Below are 21806 nucleotides of genomic sequence, written 5' to 3' on the forward strand. Positions count from 1 at the left end.
GACCTTCAGATGATGAGCTCTTGAGAAGAATAACTGTGTCTGTTCCATCTTTGTTTCCCCAGGACCCAGCTCAGTATCTGGTACACAGTAGGTGCTTAATAAAAGTTTGTTGAATGAGAACATATGATGAAGTAGACTCTTTCCCTGGAGCTCGGTGAGAACTGTCGGTGGTAGGAAAGAAAAAGAACTTCTTTCTAAAGGAAGGGGAGGGTGGAGTGGAATCCAGAAGAGGGGCAGGCATGGGTAAAAGTGGCAGGGCTCTTGGCCTAGGCATGGGTAAAAGTGGCAGGGCTTCTGTGTGAAGGATGGTTATTTCTGTGGGACGGGATATTCACAGTTGAGAAAGGCAGCTCTCATGGCTCCCTCAGGACAGTCTAAGTTCCTGGTTTCCTGGCAACCTATTTTATTTCCCACACTGAGGCCAGTGGACCACTGAGTCTACATTTTCCCCATTTCTCACTGGGTGTTTCCCTAGTCTGGTATCTGATCCTTACGCTTAAGTCCTTGATGGGGAGGGGCCTGGGTTGCTACTAAGATAAGCCAGGTTCTGCAACCTTCATCTTCCATCTGGCCATACGCAACTGGCAATGCGGTAGGATGTTCATGGCAGGAAGACCAGTGGCCTGAAATCAGGAGACCTGGGCTCTAGTCCCAGGTGTGTGGCTTTGGGCAACTCAGCCATTTCTAAGCCCCAGTTTCCTCATGTGTAAGATGAAGGACTCAGACAAAAATGTGTCCTCAATTCTGTGTCTTATTTAGGTTATTGCTTGGATATATAATCGGTGGGATATGACGAAAGGTATTATTAACCAAAGACAGTATCTCTCTTTCTCTCTGTCTCTGACCCTGTCACACTGTGTGATGTTTCCACCTTGCTGTGCCTTTGAGATAAGGCCTTGAAGGTGATGGTGAAAATGCAGTGCTATTTAATTAAAAGGCACAGAAGCTAAGCATTTATCAGTAGTGAACATCATAAATTGAGTGTATTTATCTGGTCCCCCTTTCACCACCTGGGTAGTGTCCTAAGGGAATGGGGCTTGCCCTGGGTCAGATTTATGGGTAAAGGTGTCAGAAAGACCCTCATCAGGGGACCAGGTAATGTTCCATAGAGGAGGACACCAAGCGGAGGAGGAGCAGGGCCCAGGGGCAGAAACCAGCTGGGTCCCCCTTATGGCTCTGAGGACAACTCTGGACCCAGGACTAATGCAGCCAGCAGAGCACACTGGCTGTTACTGTCCGGCCACTGACAATGCCTGAAACAGAGGCCTCTTGAAACTGCATACTTATTGACTTGTCTTCCTTAGTAATTTCATTTCCCTAGGCTGTGGAGCCCTACTGAGATGCCGGCCAGCTGATGATAGAGTCCTTCTATCATGTTGGGATTCGTGCAGTTTATTTTGGTAGGTAACTAAGACAGAAAGACAGAGTTAATCAAACCCTTCATAAAACAGTCCATCAGCCACCTGCTCGCAGAGCAGAAAGTCAGATATTTTTGCTGTTCTTTGGCAGAAAGATCAGCCTTCCCTTGATTCCCATTCAGAATTCTAACCAGGTTACCTGTGAAAACTTCTTCTTAATTATGGTATGTATATATTTTCCATTTGTGTAAAAACAATAAATAAATAGCACTTATCTCATCTGGCCACGCCAAAGAAGAATTTGTTGAGGATTTAATACCTTAATGCATTGGACATACTTGAATTTGACTAAACAGTCAACTTGGGTGATTTGGCTCAATTTAACCAGTTTAAATATCGTTGGTGTATAGATTTTCCAATGACCTTGGTTCTTTAAGAGTGATCCCTGAGGCGACTGGCTTTTAAGTGAATTGGAAATGCTCAGGTATGTTTCAGAGATCTATAAAATAAGCCTTTTTTTTGTTTTAAATTGGTAAGACTCAGTAAAGAGAGTGAGGTGAAAAGAGCTGTCTATTAGTTCATCCATGTGCACATCTAAATGTGCACCCCGGAGGCATAGCAACTAGATAATTCATGTTTAAAAATTTTCTGCAAACAGCAAGATATTCCAAACTACAGCCAAAACCCTGACCAAGAAAAAGGGAACGGCAGTGCTCATGAAATAAATGAGAATGGCAGTCAGAGATCTAAGTCCTTTAAACCCCTTTGCACTTAGGTAATGTCTTGCTTAGCACATGGCCGTGGTTCTTTTCCTGGTCTTTGCCAGCAAACTTTTAGGAACCTCCTGGCAGAAGAAGCCTCTGTTTCAGGCACTGTTTGCTGCACCTTGCACTCCTGTCGAGTTCTTAGATGCTGACTATTTATAGGGACTTTCAACTGCCTCCTTCTCCCATCTGGTATTAATCTTTATTTCTTCTTCTTTACTAGGTTCTGACTCATCTCTGCCCAGACTGACAGGTTTCCTGAGGCCTCGTTTCCCCAGACGTGGTGCCCCACCCAGGTAACTCAACTTGCTTCTGTCCATGAGGAAAGGAAGGTCTTGATTCCCAGGCTCAGAGAACGAGGCCATGATCACTCAATTTTCCAAGTCAGAATTGGAGAGTTTTCCTTAGCGCTTCTGTTATTCCCACTCCCCACATCTAATCAGTAATGGGATCTTGTCCTTTCTAGCTCCTTAGGACCTCCATACCCCTCCCTTTCCTCCCATCTCTCCATCTCAGTTGCCACTGTCTTAGCTCATTGCCTCTCTCCTGGACTGTTGAATTGTCTCCACACTTCATCCTCAAAACAGTGGGGAAGACTTTGAAGAGTTTTAACTGAGAAGTAACGTGATCACATTTCCTTGTCACAAAAATCACACTGAATCTAGTGGATGAATTGAAAAGGCGTCTGGAAGGGTGGTGGAGAGAAACCCATTACAAAGCTCTGCTAGGGTCTAGATGAGAAATGAGGAGGGTCCGGTTTAAGCCCATGACAGAGACAATGGAGAGGTGAGGAGGTGGGTATTAAGCAAGTAGAATGGATAGAGCATAGTAACTGATTGGAATTAGAAGGCAAGGGGAGAGGGAATGTTTGTTATAAATGTCTCCCAGGTAGAAGCTTAGGAGATTGGGTGGATGATAGTATCATTATGAGAAAGAGGCAATTAAGAGTTAAATCTGTGAGAAAATGATGAATTTAATGATATGTTAAGTTCCTGTTTCATGTGTGGAATGTCATATGGAGAGAGAACCCATGAGCAGTGACATACAAGTCTGGGATTCAGAGTGAGGTTAATGTTGAAGACACAGATTTTGAGTCTGCGCTTATAGCTGGTAGTTAAAGCCAGGGAAAGTATGACACTAGTGGACGGAGCTTATAAAGTAGGAAAGAAAGACAGTGGGCCCCCAGGGAATGCCACAGAGGGGAAGGGGCTGGAGAGGTAGGAGGAAATTCAGGATGCTGTGCTGTTACAGAAAGCAAGAGAGGAAAGAATTCGACAATTGGATTATGGACGTTCTTAAGAAAATCAATTTCAATGGAGAGTTGGGGACAGATGACAAATGCCATTGGGATGAATAGTGAGAGGTGAGACATTTCAGACAGTGAGTCTAGATTTCCCTTTCTAGAAACTTTACCATAAAAACAAGTGGAGAAATGGGACACAGAAAAGATGACATGCAAGATCCCTGTCTTAAACCCACAGCCAACATTGTCCTCAATGGTGAAAAACTGAAACCATTTCCACTAAGATCAGGAACAAGACAAGGTTGCCCACTCTCACCACTATTATTCAACATAGTTTTGGAAGTGTTAGCCACAGTAATCAGAGACGAAAAAGAAATAAAAGGAATCCAAATCGGAAAAGAAGAAGTAAAGCTGTCACTGTTTGCAGATGACATGATACTATACATAGAGAATCCAAAAGATGCTACCAGAAAACTACTAGAGCTAATCAATGAATTTGGTAAAGTAGCAGGATACAAAATTAATGCACAGAAATCTCTTGCATTCCTGTATACTAATGATGAAAAATCTGAAAGTGAAATTAAGAAAACACTCCCGTTTACCATTGCAACAAAAAGAATAAAATACCTAGGAATAAACCTACCTAAGGAGACAAAAGACCTGTATGCAGAAAATTATAGGACACTGATGAAAGAAATGAAAGATGATACAAATAGATGGAGAGATATACCATGTTCTTGGATTGGAAGAATAAACATTGTGAAAATGACTCTGCTACCCAAAGCAATCTACAGATTCAATGCAATCCCTATCAAACTACCACTGGCATTTTTCACAGAACTAGAACAAAAAATTTCACAATTTGTATGGAAACACAAAAGACCCCGAATAGCCAAAGCAATCTTGAGAACGAAAAATGGAGCTGGAGGAATCAGGCTCCCTGACTTCAGACTATATTACAAAGCTACAGTAATCAAGACAGTTTGGTACTGGCACAAAAACAGAAATATAGATCAATGGAACAGGATAGAAAGCCCAGAGATAAGCCCACGCACATATGGTCACCTTATATTTGATAAAGGAGGCAAGCATATACAGTGGAGAAAAGACAGCCTCTTCAATAAGTGGTGCTGGGAAAATTGGACAGGTACATGTAAAAGTATGAAATTAGAACACTCCCTGACACCATACACAAAAATAAACTCAAAATGGATTAAAGACCTAAGTGTAAGGCCAGACACTATCAAACTCTTAGAGGAAAACATAGGCAGAACACTGTATGACATAAGTCACAGCAAGATCCTTTTTGACCCAGCTCCTAGAGAAATGGAAATAAAAACACAAATAAACAAATGGGACCTAATGAAACTTAAAAGCTTTTGCACAGCAAAGGAAACCATAAACAAGACCAAAAGACAACCCTCAGAATGGGAGAAAATATTTGCAAATGAAGCAACGGACAAAGGATTAATCTCCAAGATTTACAAGCAGCTCATGCAGCTCAATAACAAAAAAACAAACAACCCAATCCAAAAATGGGCAGAAGACCTAAATAGACATTTCTCCAAAGAAGAGATACAGATTGCCAACAGACACATGAAAGAATGCTCAACATCATTAATCATTAGAGAAATGCAAATCAAAACTACAATGAGGTATCATCTCACACCGGTCAGAATGGCCATCATCAAAAAATCTAGAAACAATAAATGCTGGAGAGGGTGTGGAGAAAAGGGAACACTCTTGCACTGTTGGTGGGAATGTAAACTGATACAGCCACTATGGAGAACAGTATGGAGGTTCCTTAAAAAACGAAAAATAGAACTACCATATGACCCAGCAATCCCACTACTGGGCATATACCCTGAGAAAACCATAATTCAGAAAGAGTCATGTACCAAAATATTCATTGCAGCTCTGTTTACAATAGCCAGGACATGGAAGCAACCTAGGTGTCCATCATCGGATGAATGGATAAAGAAGATGTGGCACATATATACAATGGAATATTACTCAGCCATAAAAAGAAATGAAATGGAGGTGTTTGTAATGAGGTGGATGGAGTTAGAGTCTGTCATACAGAGTGAAGTAAGTCAGAAAGAGAAAAACAAATACAGTATGCTAACACATATATATGGAATCTAAGGGAAAAAAAAAAAAGAGGTCATGAAGAACCTAGTGGCAAGATGGGAATAAAGACACAGACCTACTAGAGAATGGACTTGAGGATATGGGGAGGGGGAGGGGTGAGATGTGACAGGGTGAGAGAGTGTCATGGACATATATACACTACCAAATGTAAAATAGATAACTAGTGGGAAGCAGCCACATAGCACAGGGAGATCAGCTCGGTGCATTGTGACCACCTAGAGGGGTGGGATAGGGAGGGTGGGAGGGAGGGAGATGCAAGAGGGAAGAGATATGGCAACATATGTATAAAAAAAAAAAAAAAAAAAAAAAAAAAAAAAAAAAGATCCCTGTCTTAGGAGCATGTAGCAGTGGCCTGTGCACAAGAGGATAGAAAGGCAACTGTGATGTTTAATTTTATGTGTCACCTTGGCTGGGCCACAGGGTGCCCAGATATTTGGTCAAACACTATTCTGGGTGTTCCTGTGAGAATGTTTTTGGATGAGATTAACATTTAAGTATTATCATTTAAATGATTTAAGTAAGTAGACTGAGTAAAGCAGATTGCCCTCCCTAATGTGGTGGGCCCTGACCAATCACTTGAAGGCCTAAATAGAGCAAAAAGACTGACTCTCCCTGAGTCTGAGAGAATTCCTCCTGCCTGAATGTCTTTGAACTGGGACATTGGTGTTTTTCTGCTTTTTGACTCGAGACACCGGCTCTTCCTGGGCCTGTCAGCTTTTGGACCTGCTTCACACTCCACCATCAGTTTTCCTCATTCACAGGCCATCATACTTGTACTGGAACTAGATCACTGGCTCTTCTGGGTCTCCAGCTTGCCTACCCACCCTGCAGATATTAGGACCTGCCCATCTCTCTAATTACATGAGCCACTTCCTTATAATAAATCATACATACATGTCTTCAGGTTATTGCTTCTGTTTCTATGGAGAACTCTGACTAATACAGCATAGAATGGAAAATAAAAGGGAAAAAAAAAGGAAATAAGGAAGGAAGGGAGAGTGAAGGGAAGGTGTGGGGTGGATGAAGTCCGTGAGAGCCTACGTGCTTCAAACTGTAGGGAGAGAGCGGGTGACCGTTTAGCTGTCTGTAATCTCTGATGGCATTGAGGACTCATTCCTGTTATGTAACTAGAATTAACCTTCAGACTTTGCTGTCTTGGAGTCTCTTGTCTTGCAGAAGCGAGACTTCCTAGCTTGGCTTGTTTTCTTGTTACTTAGGAGCTGTTGCTAGCATAAGGTCATACTTAGAAAATTGAACCCTCAATAAGATTAGTCAGAGACTTGGCTGCTTTCTCCCTGGCCATTTTGTCTTTAGGTTGAAAAAAAGAAACAGCTCACTTTCCTAAAGTGACATCACACATCACTTTGAAATATGCTCTACAGGCCAGCCCTGAAATCTATGGGGTTTTTTGTTTTGTTTTGTTTTGGTTTTTTGGAAACTCATGAAAGAGAAACTTTTGTTTTAAAAAATGTTAAAAGATTTTTTTTTTTTACTCTAAAAAGCTGCTCTGATAATCCAGTTATTAGGAAACTGTGTGCTGAATAGAAACAGTAGCAGAGGTGAGAATTTGTCCACTTCATACCTGACTCATTTCTGCCATATGATAACCTCAGAAATGACTGGGGTGATTTACATGAGAGATTCATTGGGCACTCAGAATTCATTTCATGTCTGCTCTATTTTTGTAATCCTTTTTGTTATACTATTGAAGTGACTAAGATAAATCACTTTATTTGTGGTTGCAGCCGATGCCATTTGGAGTATCTGCCCAGTCTCTCCGCTCACTCAGGGTAGTAGGTTCCAGATTTCAGTTTGGACAACATGATGCTTTAGTGTTCACAGCTGCCTGGACCTGGGGTGGGTGCCTGACCCAAGTTCAGAGTCAAAGTCCTTCACACACTCACTGAGTCGCTCATGTAGACCCTCTCCCAGTGCAAACTAGGGCGCACGGCTGCATTTCTGCCTCTGGTACCATGAGCTATATGCTTGTCCTTACGATGACCACCTCCCTTCCTTTCTCACTATCCTATTCCCCACCGAGCTGAGTTGAACTGAATTTTATTACTTGCAGCCAAAAGAGTCCTAATTTATTCAGCCATAATTTAAAAAATAAAAATATTCCCTTCTTGAGTTGAAATAAGAATTTCAACGGTAACTGCTGGGAACAGTGCGTTGGGGAACACAATGTTCTAATTAAATAACTACCCATCCTCTCTAGGCTCTTCCTCACCCCAAGAAAGCCTCAGGAACTAGTCACAACAGGCAATGCCACACCCTTGGAGGAGGTGTGGTCAGTGCAATATCTATGACAGGTGACTTGTCTGAATCCATCAGGATTACACATGCATACACCTGTGGACCCAGCAAGAGCATTTGTGGGAATTTATGTTACAGATAATTTATTGTATGGGTGCAGAAAAAAAAAGTATATACATATAATCACACAGGTGCAAAAAAGACACAGTAGAATGTCACTTGGTAAAGCATTGTTGGGAAGAGCAAAATATCAGAAACAATCTACATTTCTATTAATATAGAATTGGTTAAATAAATTATACAAATCCACACAATTGGAGTACTATGATGCTGTAGAAAGGAACGAATAAGGTCTTTCTGTATGGAAAGATTGCTAAGTGAAAAGAGCAGAGTGCATGAATGAGAGGAACCCACAGCTCCATGAAGCGTTGTAGGAATGAGACTGGAAATTCCTTCCCTGGGGACAAAATCTCCTATTCCTCATATTCCACGACAGAAACCATGCTTAAAATTTTACCATGTCTGAGAGAGAGAGAAAACAGTGACTCAAAACCCACACTAAGGTAAGTAACCTTAAATTGCTCTTTTCCTTGAAAATGAGGATTCCTCATCTTCATTAGCGATGATAAAGTCTGAAGAAACAACTTCCGAGTTTACTTGGGACTGCCCAAGGTGGTGCTGACAGATAGGAAACAGGCCTCCTAGTTAAATGTGAATTCCAGATAAACAACAAATACTTTGCATACTAAAGTGACATGCTAAAAACTATATTAAAACTTATTTGTTGTTTATCTGAAATTCAGACTTAACCGGTGGCCTGTATTTATATTTTGCTGAATCCGTCAACCCAGGCCCTAGGGACTAGCCTGCCCGAGTGGAAGCTCCAGCCTCCATGGCTTGAGACACAAGTGGGAAGGCCCATTGGTCTCCGTCATTCCAAGGAAATGACAACCAGACACCCACTCATCTAAGAACCAACCAGATGCCCCGATGGGCGTGACAACCGCTGCTAATTTCTCTGCCGCCTCCTGCCCCAGCAAATGGCCACCCTCCAGGTCCCACAGAGAAAGCACGAATACCCCCTTCACTCGGATGGGTGAAGCTCACAACCATCACATTTGATGGACTTTGTGTTTCTAATAGGAAATATGGATTTGTGCTGCTTTCCCAAATTTTCTCACCTGGCCTGCCCACTCTCGTGACTTAAAAAGACAGAATGACTGTGTATTCTGTCAAGAAACCCCCTTCTAGCAACCAGAATATGGTCCAAGGCAGCCCCTTCTAGGTGCCAAGGTATCTGGCAAGCCTCGAAGGTGGTAACCCATCATCTCAGCTGCTTCATCTGAGAGGAGGAGGGTGGCTCTGATGAAACATCACTCCCACAGCAGAGACCATCTTTCCAGTTATGAGGGGGCCTGCTCAAGTCTTGACTGTGACCCCCCATCAGAGAAGGGGAGCAAGCCTGTCCTCAGGGATGTCAGCTCATTATCTGCCCTTCATTGGTTCAAGGCACAGATCGTGCTCATGGAACACTGCTCAGCTTTCCTCCTCCATCAAAGAGAAGAATCTCCTGCATGGGAAGACCTCTCGGAATGTACACCTTGGGCTACCCGCAGTCTACATGTGAGGCCAGCTCTGCAATTACAACACACACGATGACAGTGAACACAGGTCCCAGCAGCCCTCCTCCCAGGGACAGAGGAGATGTGTAAACCCCACAAGTGGTAGGCCTGTCTTCTCTGAACCTCGGTCCCCCCAGGTTCCAGCTTGGTGAGCTGACCACCTGTCTTCTGAACAGTCCATAGGATTGGAGGCTAAGCTTCCAGTTTAGCTTTCTGGAAAAGGCGGGCCCACAGAGGAACGATTAAAGACAATAGCTGTGCTAGATCAGTGCCACAGAAGAGGACTGGCTCTTTCCTGAAGCTGCAGCTCACTGAATAAAGGCCAAGCCACCAGCAGCCACAGTTCAAACAGAGAAGTGCAGCCACTGCAGTAATGATTCAGAGACACTGAACCCTGCACGAAGTGTGGGCGAATAGTCAGGTGTGTTACGTCATGGAGACTGATTTCAAAGTGTGGTGAACCCAGTGGGGTTTTTAGGGCAGACACACAACTGCTTGCAAACAAGTAGCAGGTACGATGAGCAGCGCTTTGTGTTTCTCTGTAGGTTTTCTCTTTGGTCTCTCGAGGGAGCTGGAAGAAACCCAATTCTGAAACTCAAACCTGCATCGGCCATTATTTTCCCTTAAACTAGATCTGAACTTAGGAGATCTTCTGACTTTATTTGCCAAATTCTAATGGGAACTGAGCCCTCCAAATATTATTCTTATTATGTTGTGCTAATATTTTTTGCTGGAAACACATCATACCAAGATGTCTTGGACCCCTTCCTTTACCAGACTATTTGAAAGCTCAAATGAGCAGACATCCAACTTCCGGGCTGATCCAGGTTTTTCATGATCAAGCCAGGGCAGGCAAAGATTCCAGGAAAAGTCTCCTGGGAAGGCCAAGGATTTCTGAAAGTATCTGTGGACAAACAGATGCAATATTACTGGGCTAATTCCCATAACTCAGCTAAACTGATGAAAGTGCTTTGTGGATTATTGGCAGGTAGACTGACTGTGGCCTGGGCCCTGGCACCTGAGGCCTGAGCTGGGGGAACCCGCCTGCCGTTCAGATGCTCCTTGGCTGCAGAGAAGCAGGCGAAGTCAAGGGGCATCCAGTGGGGACTGGGGTTTTGGACACAGTATTGCCAGGCAGTCACCTGGCCAAGCCTGCGGGGATGTGGGAGGGGACCCAGATACTTTTAATCGCTCCCAACCCTTCTCCTGTATGTCCCACTTTCTTCTTCTCCCCTCCCCAGCAGCTCACCAGAAATCATGGCCTAACGGAGCAGGATGGAGTTCAGTGTTTCTCAGGTGAGATGCACAGACCACTTCATCAGAATCTGTGGAGACACTGGTTTAAAATCCTGTTTCTTGGGGCCTGCTCTAGACCTACCTACTGAGTCTCTGTGGGGAGGCCTGGGAAGCTGCACTGTTCACAAACTCCCCTGGGTGATTCTTACAGGCACTAAAGTTGAAAAGCATCACTAGAAGTAAAAGGGTCTCCAATTAGCAGCCAAAACACCCAAGTTCAACTTACTACCTAGATGGTCTTGGGCAAGTTGTTTATTACTTTCCAGCCTCATTTCCCCACCTGTAAACATGGGTATGCCATTTTATGGGACTGATTTTTCTTCTCCTTGAGGATTCAATGCAATAAGACACAGGACTAGGCTGAGCTCTTGCTAGATTTTAGTACCCAGGACCCCAAGAGAGATAGAAAAGGGATGGTGAGCTAATGAAAATCTTTGTAGGCCTCAGGGTGTATATATTTTACAGCAATCTTCAAAGGCTCAACTTTTTCTGGATGGACACAGAGCACGGAGATTTAACACCAAGTGGCTTGACTACCCACTAAAGCCTTACTAACATAGCCAGGAGTGGAGGATATGGTGCCACAAGGAAGAAAATGTGACAAAGAGATGCTTTCAGACAAGCAGACACAGGCTAATATAAAAGTGGAATAATACACCTAGCTAAGAGCATAGGGTAAAAACCCCACATGCCCTCAGTCACTGATTCTCACCAAGGGCAATGGTGTCCCCCAGGGAACAGGGGGCCAAGTCTGGAGACGTTTTTGATCGTCATAACTGGGGGACGCTATGGCATCTAGCGGGCAGAGGCCAGGGATGCTGCCACACGTCCTCCAGTGCAGAGGCCAGTCTCCCATTATGGAGAATTCACCGGCTCAAAATGTCAACAGAGCCGAGGTTGAGAAACCTTGCTGTAGGCTAACGCAGAAGGCGGAGTCACGGGTGATGGCGGGAGGCCTCCAGGTGGCTAAACATCTCCCAGGTCACAGGGTTCTGCTGCTGGATTGCAAAGTCTCCCAGATGGACCGTGCGACCCGGCGTCCTGCAAGCTGGAGGATCACCACTAACCTCTTTTCGTATCACATGTTTAGCGTAGCCAGTGTCCTGCTTGTGTCCACCATGAAACAATCGGGGAAAGCGTTCCTAGAGCTTTGGCAAAGCAGAAGTGTTCTTCTCTGCAGGGGAGGAAGGAGGCCGTCTCACTCCTAGCAATTGTCTCTATTTTTACCAAGAGGGTAGAACAAGAAGAAGGAACTGGGAAGCCCGGCCGTCCAACGGGGTTTGCCCCTCTAAGGAGCCACGCCCAGGCTCGCGGAGCAGAGCTCACAGGCTTAGAGGGGTGCCGGGGAGGGCACCAGGTTTGGGACCAGGTCCAAATGGCGGTTGTTTATAACAATCCTTTGCCAGCATCTTGCTTCCATGATCCTCGGCTGCCTTTCGTGGATCTTCCCTGGTTCTTTCAGGTTAGTGCTCGTTAACCAGCTCCCCGGCTTTTCTCCCTCTGCTTGGTCCCCTGTCTCTTGCTGTCGCCTCTTTCCTGTCATGGCTTGTGTTCTGGGGCTATAGCTCCAGAAACAAATCTCTTTGTGTGCCCTAGACTCCTTCTGCACAAACTCCCCGTGGGCAGGGCTGGCCCACTGGTTTGGTTTCTTTCTCAGGACTCCGTCCACATCCCCTGGGATCCCTTGACCATCTTCACGCATGTGGCCTTCCTGCCTGCAGGGCCAGCGTCATGGGGGTGTGTGACCCGTGTGGTCACCAGGACTTCATGTTCAGAAGGACCCTACGCTGAGTTTGATGCTCTACTGTCATTTTGAAATTCTTAAATGTTTTTCCTTTGAACTTGCATTTTGTAAGTGAATTCTGATGGGGCAACAGAGCATGCACACGAACAGAGGAGATACACACAGTCCGTGTGTCTGTCCCTTCTTGCTGCCCCACTCTCACAGATGCTCCTATGAGCACCGAATTCCAGTGGACCCTCAATGTGTGGGAGTTCACAGAGACTCAAGGCGAGTACAAGGAAAGTGTGTTTTGTCTCCAACTGAGTTAGCTGGGGAGCGGGAGGGATGCTGACAGCCCCAAGAGGCCACACTTTCCATCTGAACCAAGACTTGCTTCTAACCCAGAAAGAAGGCAGTGGTCCCTAAGAAACATGGATGAGCAAAGAGCCCTCTTATGTTCTTTCTTCCTCACACTACTTTCCTGCACTAGCGAACGACCTGACTGATGCTAAAAATGATGACAGAGAAGGAAAGGGAAAGGTTAGGCCACCCATAGTCCCTTCCCTTTCAATCCGTCTTTACTCATCAGTAGGCTGAAGGTAGACTGTTAGTAAAATGTGCATGCATCAAGAAATGAAATAAAAGCAGATGAGTTGGTTTTGCGCAGCTTTTCCACTGTTACGGTAAGAATGAAATATGCAAATTGTGTAATTTTGGCAATTAGCATACTCGTTAAATGCTCTTATATTTGCATGTAAAACAGGCATCGCACAATATTGAAATGAAAAGGGTAAAATTTATGCTAATGATTTAAAATTTAAATTTTCCTTCACTTAGAGTGGCATTCAATAGTGGCATTTAAAAAAAAAACAACAACAACAAAAGAAATGATGACAAGCCAAGAGAGAGACTGTGGAAGAAAGGAAAAAGCTTTTATTTTAGTACCTTTTATTTGTCACCTTTTCCCTGCTTTTTAAAAAAGGGCTCCCACATTTTCATTTTGCACCGGGCCCTGCCTGTATGCTCTTCTTTCTACAGCCACAGTGGATTGTTGTGAGGCTGTAGGAATCTATTAGCCTGTGTGCACAGGCAGTGCCCAGGAACTGAAGTCCCCTGGGAGCAGCACCGAACCAATGACCGATGGAATGGGAAGTATAAAAACCCCAGCTCCTGTGTTGTCCCTTCAGGACAGCCTTGTCATGTGGCCTGGACCAGCTCCAAGCTCCCCTGTGGGTTTGATCCAAGTCACCTTCTATCCAACTTCGCTCTTGGCAGTGTGCCTTTCCTTTCCTGCTCTTGGCAGTGTGCCTTTCCTTTCCTGCTCTTGGCAGTGTGCCTTTCCATGGTCCCACTTCCTCACTCCTTACCAGTTTTTCCTGGGGAGAGTTCTGAAATGACCACTTTCATTTGACCTGAAACGCCATGTCCATATCTCTGGAAATCTGGGCCCCAGCCAGCTGAAGCATTCAAGGGTCTGTGGATGAACTCACCCGTCCTCCTCAGTTCTGTGATCTGTCTCTGCCAGGGCCACTTTTTGTGAGGTGTCAATGGTAGATGGCAGGAAGCCCAACGCCATGGACATTCCCAAAGGAGTCTTCTAGAAACGTTGAGTTTGAAGGTTTACAGTGAAACGTTTTATTCAAACATCTTTCCGTGCAGGTCAGAGGGAATTTGGAGAGTACTTTGGAGAGCGGGCTCCATCATGGGTCACTCTACTGCAGGCAATGTTCTGGGCAGGTCTGGGCCAAGACCCCAGTGAGAGAAGAGCGGATGGCTCCGACCTCAGGGAAATGTGCTCTATTTACCTAACAAGCCTCCTGATGTCACAGTGTCCCCAGCTCTGCTTGCTTGGCTGGGGGAAAAGAGAATAAAATGTACAAACAGAAGGCTTTGTTTTACCTGTTTAAATGAGTCATAATCTATTCTGTAAAAATTGGTCTGGAACCAAAACAAAAGTCGTATCATCTTTTTCCACTCATCCAGGTACATGGTTACTTATCCTGAACAATCCTGGAAAGCCCTTTCACCTTCTCTGCCCGGAGAATTTTTATCCATGCTTCAAAACTCAACACAATGTCAATAGGCTCTCTTTCCCATTGCCACCTCAGAGCCCCACATAAGTATCTGCGTGTATGGTTGCTATGCCCCCTTAGAATGTAAGGACTTCAAGTCAGAATCTTTATCTTATTCTTTTTTTAAAAATTTATTTATTTTTAAATAAACAAATTAATTAATTTATTTATTGGCTGCGTTGGGTCTTCATTGCTGTGAGCAGGCTGTCTCTAGTTGCGGCGAGAGGGGGCTACTCTCTGCTGCAGTGCGTGGGCTTCTCATTGCGGTGGCTTCTCTTGCTGTGGATCATGGGCTCTAGGCAGGCGGGCTCTAGAGTGCAGGCTCAGTAGTTGTGGCGCACAGGCTTAGTTGCTCCGCAGCATGTGGGATCCTCCCGGACCAGGGCTCGAACCCGTGTCCCCTGCATTGGCAGGCAGAGTCTTAACCACGGCGCCACCAGGGAAGCCCCATATCTTATTCATTTTTGAAGCCTCACAACCTGGTGCAACACTTGTTATATAACTGATCTCAGAAGCATTTGATTAAATAACCATAATGGCAGCTATATGAACCAGGCCCTACACTGAGCACTTCACATGCATTATTGTCTTCCCTCTTCACAGCAACATGATTAGGATCTATAAGGTGGTCATTAGTATCCTTGTTTTACCGTTGGGGAAACTGAGGCCAAGGAAGGTTAAGTAAGATCTTGCCTAAGATCACACAGCCTCCCTAGCCATAGGACAGAGTCAAATAGCACCAGAGCCTGTGTTGTTCACCACGGAATAAATGAAGTTGGTGAATAGGTATTTCCAAGGTGGGCAGGAAGAGAGCTCATTAGAAGGCAGACTTGTCTGTACAACGGCCTCTTAATTAAACAGAACAGCACAACCTTCCAAGACTGAACCAGGAAGAAATAGAAAATATAAACAGACCAGTCACAAGCACTGAAATTGAGACTGTGATGAAAAATCTTCCAACAAACAAAAGCACAGGACCAGATGGCTTCACAGGAGAATTCTATCAAACATTTAGAGAAGAGCTAACACCCATCCTTCTCAAACTCTTCCAAAATATAGCAGAGGGAGGAACACTCCCCAACTCATTCTACGAGGCCACCATCACCCTGATACCAAAACCAGACAAAGATGTCACAAAGAAAGAAAACTACAGACCAGTATCACTGATGAACATAGATGCAAAAATCCTCAACAAAATACTAGCAAACAGAATCCAACAGCACATTAAAAGGATCATACACCATGATCAAGTGGGGTTTATTCCAGGAATGCAAGGATTCTTCAATATACGCAAATCAATCAACGTGATACATCATATTAAAAAATTGAAGGAGAAAAACCATATGATCATCTCAATAGATGCAGAAAAAGCTTCTGACAAAATTCAACACCCATTTATGATAGAAACCCTCCAGAAAGTAGGCACAGAGGGAACTTAACTCAACATAATAAAGGCCATATATGACAAACCCACAGCCAACATCGTTCTCAATGGTGAAAAACTGAAACCATTTCCTCTAAGATCAGGAATAAGACAAGGTTGTCCACTCCCACCACTATTATTCAACATAGTTTTGGAAGTTTTAGCCACGGCAATCACAGACAAAAAAGAAATAAAAGGAATCCAAATCAGAAAAGAAGAAGTAAAGCTGTCACTGTTTGCAGATGACATGATACTATACATAGAAAATCCTAAAGATGCTACCAGAAAACTACTAGAGCTAATCAATGAATTTGGTAAAGTAGCAGGATACAAAATTAATGCACAGAAATCTCTTGCATTCCTATACACTTATGATGGAAAATCTGAAAGAGAAATTAAGGAAACAATCCCATTTACCATTGCAACAAAAAGAATAAAATACGTAGGAATAAACCTACCTAAGGAGACCAAAGACCTGTATGCAGAAAACTATAAGACACTGATGAAAGAAATTAAAGATGATACAAACAGATGGAGAGATATACCATGTTCTTAGATTGGAAGACTCAACATTGTGAAAATCACCATACTACCCAAAGCAATCTACAGATTCAGTGCAATCCCTATCAAACTACCAGTGGCATTTTTCACAGAACTAGAACAAAAATTTTCACAATTTGTATGGAAACACAAAAGACCCCGAATAGCCAAAGCAATCTTGAGAAAGAAAAATGGAGCTGGAGGAATCAGGCTCCCTGACTTCAGACTATACTACAAAGCTACAGTAATCAAGACAGTATGGTACTGGCACAAAAACAGAAATATAGATCAATGGAACAGGATAGAAAGCCCAGAGATAAACCCACACACATATGGTCACCTTATCTTTGATAAAGGAGGCAAGAATATACAATGGGGAAAAGACAGACTCTTCAATAAGCGGTGCTGGGAAAACTGGACAGCTACATGTAAAAGAATGAAATTAGAACACTTCCTAACACCATACAGAAAAATAAACTCAAAATGGATTAAAGACCTAAATGTAAGGCCAGATACTATAAAACTCTTAGAGGAAAACATAGGCAGACACTCTATGACATAAATCACAGCAAGATCCTTTTTGACCCACCTCCTAGAGAAATGGAAATAAAAACAAAAATAAACAAATGGGACCTAATGAAACTTAAAAGCTTTTGCACAGCAAAGGAAACCATAAACAAGCCAAAAAGACAACACTCAGAATGGGAGAAAATATTTGAAAATGAAGCACCTGACAAAGGATTAATCTCCAAAATTTACAACCAGCTCATGCAGCTCAATATCAAAAAAACAAACAATCCAGTCCAAAAATGGGCAGAAGGCCTAAATAGACATTTCTCCAAAGAGGATATACAGATTGCCAACAAACACATGAAAGGATGCTCAACATCACTAATCATTAGAGAAATGGAAATCAAAACTACAATGAGGTATCACCTCATGCTGGTCAGAATGGCCATCATCAAAAAATCTACAAACAATAAATGCTGGAGAGGGTGTGGAGAAAAGGGAACCCTCTTGCACTGTTGGTGGGAATGTAAATTGATACAGCCACTATGGAGAACAGTATGGAGGTTCCTTAAAAACCTGAAAATAGAAATACCATACGACCCAGCAATCCCACTACTGGGCATATACCCTGAGAAAACCATAATTCAAAAAGAGTCATGTATCACAATGTTCATTGCAGCTCTATTTACAACAGCTAGGACGTGGAAGCAACCTAAGTGTCCATCAACAGATGAATGGATAAAAAAGATGTGGCATATATATACAATGGAATATTACTCAGCCATAAAAAGAAACAAAATTGAGTTATTTGTAGTGAGGTGGATGGACCTAGAGACTGTCATACAGAGTGAAGTAAGTCAGAAAGAGAAAAATAAATACCGTAAGCTAACACATATATATGGAATCTAAAAAAAAAAAAAAAAAAATGGTTCTGAAGGACTTAGGGGCAGGACAGGACTAAAGACGCAGATGTAGAGAACGGACTTGAGGACACAGGGAGGGGGAAGGGGAAGCCGGGACCAAGTGAGAGAGTGGCATGGACTTATATACACTACCAAATGTAAAATAGATAGCTAGTGGGAAGCAGCCGCATAGCACAGGGAGATCAGCTGGGTGCCTTGTGACCACCTAGAGGGGTGGGATAGGGAGGGGGGGAGGGAGATGCAAGAGGGAGGAGATATGGGGATATATGTATATGCATAGCTGATTCACTTTGTTATAAAGCAGAAACTAACACACCATTGGAAAGCAATTATACTCAAATAAAGGTGTTAAAAAAAAATCAGAATAGCAAAATTCCTTACGTTAAAAAGAAGCCATTTTACTCTCCCAACTCTATATGGAACCAATTTTCATTTTAACCAGTTTCTCCCAAGTCCACTGAGCGTTGGTATCAGAAGGTCTCGTTACACAGGTATTTAGTTCTGTTGCAAATTAACAGCAATAAAGAAACCAAGCACAGCCGCAGAACCAGCCTCTTCCCAGCTCATGATTATAGCTTGCTGGGGGACTCTACTAAAATTGCATTGTGTGTTTATGACACAAAGAAATTCTTGAGGGTGGTACTGATATACCCATTAATGACACTGGTATTTTTCACCCCATGGGGCAGACAAGGAAAAGGGATTTTATTTTGTTATGAGAAGCACTTTCTTGGTTATACTTAACTTTTATTGTTCATAAAGGATTTCAAAGTATTACCAAAGAATATGAACACCATACTTGAATCATCTGGGCATACTGGACTTTCATAGCCTAATGGGTGGTGTTTCACACTGCATTTCTTTTCAATTCATCTTGGATTCATTAAAAATAAAATCACAAATGTTCACCAGATTCCTCGCCCCCACCCACCTCCAGCCTCGGGCACTGAGGATGTGGGGCACTTGGGTGGCTTTCTAAGGCTTGGTCAAGGCTGAGAACTTGCCTGCGGCCCAAGTGATCCTGTTTCTGGGGTGTCTTGCTTCCTCGTCCACTTAGGAACCAACGGCCCCATAGTTCAGGCAATCTGGACTTGGAGTTGTTATTTATAGCCACCCAAACTTTGAGGATGACGAAGTTATGAAAACATGAGAGATGGACTCAACTAGGAGGAAAAGTTTTGAGAACCATAAAAAAAGAGAAAGAGGAAGGGTTGTATAGTGGGAAAAGTGATGAATTGATGGTTAGAGAGACTTAGGTTTTAGGTAGGGTGATCATAAAATTTATTATCCAAATTGCGACTCCTGTGAGGTTGAGAGAGATTACTGCTGATAATTCTGCTGGGACAGCAGGCACTAGTGGGGACTGTCCTGGTATGGCATGGTCACCATAGTTCCAGGACACTAACTAGCTGTCTAACCTTTAGCAAGTCACTTAGCATCTCTGAGCCTCAACTTCTTTTCACGAAAGAGACAACCTACAATCTTCCCAGCCTTTTTCCATGAAGGACCTCCTCTTCAACTTCAATCTCCATGTTTTCCTCATGTTTCCTCCCAACTTAAGGCCTCTTGCTCCACACCTAGGAGAGTTCTCCTAGATTGTATTTACAGCCTTAGGAGATCAACAGGGAGCAGGAATGGAATAACTGAGCAGCTGGTCATTCTCTTCTCCTGTCTCCCCCACCCCCTACCCCATACTATCTCACTCTAGGGGAAGAAATGCAATGGTCAAAACCCCTCTGCAGATCGGGCAAAGTGGGTCTCAGATCTGAGGTCTGCAGAATCAGCTGGCAAAATAAATAAAGGATACGTTGGCTACCTAAATACTCCATGGGTAGTGCAAACATTCTAGATTCTACAGCAGTGCACTTGCAATGTGCTCAGTGGGGGCAGTGCTGCCCACCAAGTGCTAGTGGGGAATGAGTGTTAGGGGATGGTTGGTTGTGACAATGACGGAAGGGAGACACCACTAGCATTTTGTGCCTAGAAGTTGGGGATGCTAAATGCCCTGCGATAAGCCAGAGACACTTGCATAGCGAAGAGGCATCCCACCCCAAATGTTAAAAGCATCCCCACCGAGAAACACTGAATAAAAGAATGGGCTTTTAAGTCTTACCTGTAAAGAATAATTTAGACCCTCTTAAGAGGGCTCAGATCACACTGGACGGCTTGCTATGGTGCCGGAGCATTGGACAGAATTTCCAGGTGGAGCGCGTAGTTCTGATAGGCCCTGAATAAAAGGAAAGAGCAGAGGTGACACCGAAGGCACCGTGTAACTCATCCCCACCCTAGTCTGAAGTACACAAAGTATTTTGTGGGGCGGTTTCTTTTTGCTCTCAATGTTTACAGAATTGTTGAATCATTGTCTTCATTTACTTATGAGATAATTGACATCGTCCCTGAAAACAGAAAAACAACTTGAGCTAAATCTAAAATGCATGTATGCAGGCAACAGGGCGGTCCCTGGTCTCTGCTTTGCCTTCTATGGTAAACTTGGACTTCTCCTGAGTTTGGTTTCATTCATTGCAGCTAGAAGTGTGTGGCGAATAAACTTTTCACCAGTCTTCCCATGGAATGGTTGACTCAGCTTTGCCGTGAGTTAGTGGCCCCAGGGGGAGAAGGCCAGGGCTCCCTCTCCATAAGATGCCTCCTGAAAGGGAAGAAGTCATTGACGACCCACAAAGGAGGCTGTGGCCATAAATATTTCAGAATTTGGCTTCCTTAACATCTTAAATAATGGAAAACATTTGCTTGTTTAAGACTTTTAAGTCCTCCGGTCTTTGGATTCAATCTCCAATGGCGAGGTACAAGCATGACGTCATGGTCAGGAGGAATGCACAGCACATAATGCCTCGCCTGGGTCAGAGGGAAGCGCTAAGCTCTTGAGAGGGCCCTCAGACAAATATACAAATGTGGCCTAGCACACGTCAAAGACCTGTGCAAGGACAAACATCTTCATGACTTTGGTCCTGGGAAGAGAGACCCGGCCTGGGATTAGAATTTACAGCTGACAAGCTGCTGATGAGGCAGTTATGGTCATTTAGTGCACGAATGGCCACTTTGGGAACAGGGGGCTTAGCACACCAGGCTGGAAATCTCAGAGTGAAGTGGAGGCAACCCCGTTCACCCGTGCTGGGATAAGTTTACTCACCCCACAATCTGCCCCCTGGGCCTTTTCTCTGCCTTCCTTTGATTTACAGCCCTCCCTGCAGTTCTGTAGAGCTTTGACATACATGACAATTTAGCATCAAGGGAATTCTCAACACCAGGGGAAGAATATCTTTCTGGGCTATAAATGTCACTCTGAAATTCTTCTCATCTGTAATGTTTCAAGAGCGTGTGAAATGTGCATGGCTTGCCCCCTGCAGAGTCCCTGTCTTCTAAGCGCTCACAACTCCCTGAGCCTATCGTGCTCACAAGTGCGCTTACACATGTCCTCTACGACCCCCAAAGTGTCAGCCGGCTTTACTGCAGTGGTTCTCAACTGGGAGCAGTTTTGTCCTGTGGGGGAACGTTTGGTAATGTCTAGAGACATTTTTTTTTTTTTTGGGCCGCACTACGCGGCATGTGGGATCTTAGTTCTGCAACCAGAGATCGAGCCCGTGCCCCCTGCAATGGAAGCGTGGAGTCTTAACCACTGGACCGCCAGGGAGGTCGCTAGAGACATTTCTAAACCACTGGACCGCCAGGGAGGTCCCTAGAGACATTTCTGATGATCACAGCTGGATGGGAAGTATTACCAGCATGTAGGGGATGGATGCCAGATATGCTTCCAAACATCCTACAATGCACAAGACAATCCCCCACAACAAAGAAGGATGCAGTCCAAAACGTCAGTAGTGCCCATACTGAGAAACCCTGCGCTGGGGTAAGGGTGGACCACCTCTGCATAGGCCAAGAAAGTAATTATCTGAACTTGCACTGTCTG

General features: G+C 44.0%; 1 protein-coding gene across 3 annotated transcripts in view; it reads right to left on the reverse strand.

The window, feature by feature from the left end:
• NEDD9 (neural precursor cell expressed, developmentally down-regulated 9) overlaps window positions 1-21806 on the reverse strand; it is a 300815-nt gene that overhangs the window by 121616 nt on the left and 157393 nt on the right. For 2 of the 3 annotated variants that reach the window (XM_061195717.1, XM_061195715.1), the window contains one exon: window positions 19995-20108. The exons of the other annotated variant lie outside the window; for it this stretch is intronic. The gene's annotated coding sequence lies outside the window, so the exon portion shown is untranslated. The remainder of the gene's footprint in view (window positions 1-19994; window positions 20109-21806) is intronic. 3 annotated transcript variants of the gene reach the window in all.

The sequence above is a fragment of the Eubalaena glacialis genome, chromosome 7, assembly GCF_028564815.1.
Source record: "Eubalaena glacialis isolate mEubGla1 chromosome 7, mEubGla1.1.hap2.+ XY, whole genome shotgun sequence".
Classification (NCBI taxonomy): domain Eukaryota; kingdom Metazoa; phylum Chordata; class Mammalia; order Artiodactyla; family Balaenidae; genus Eubalaena; species Eubalaena glacialis.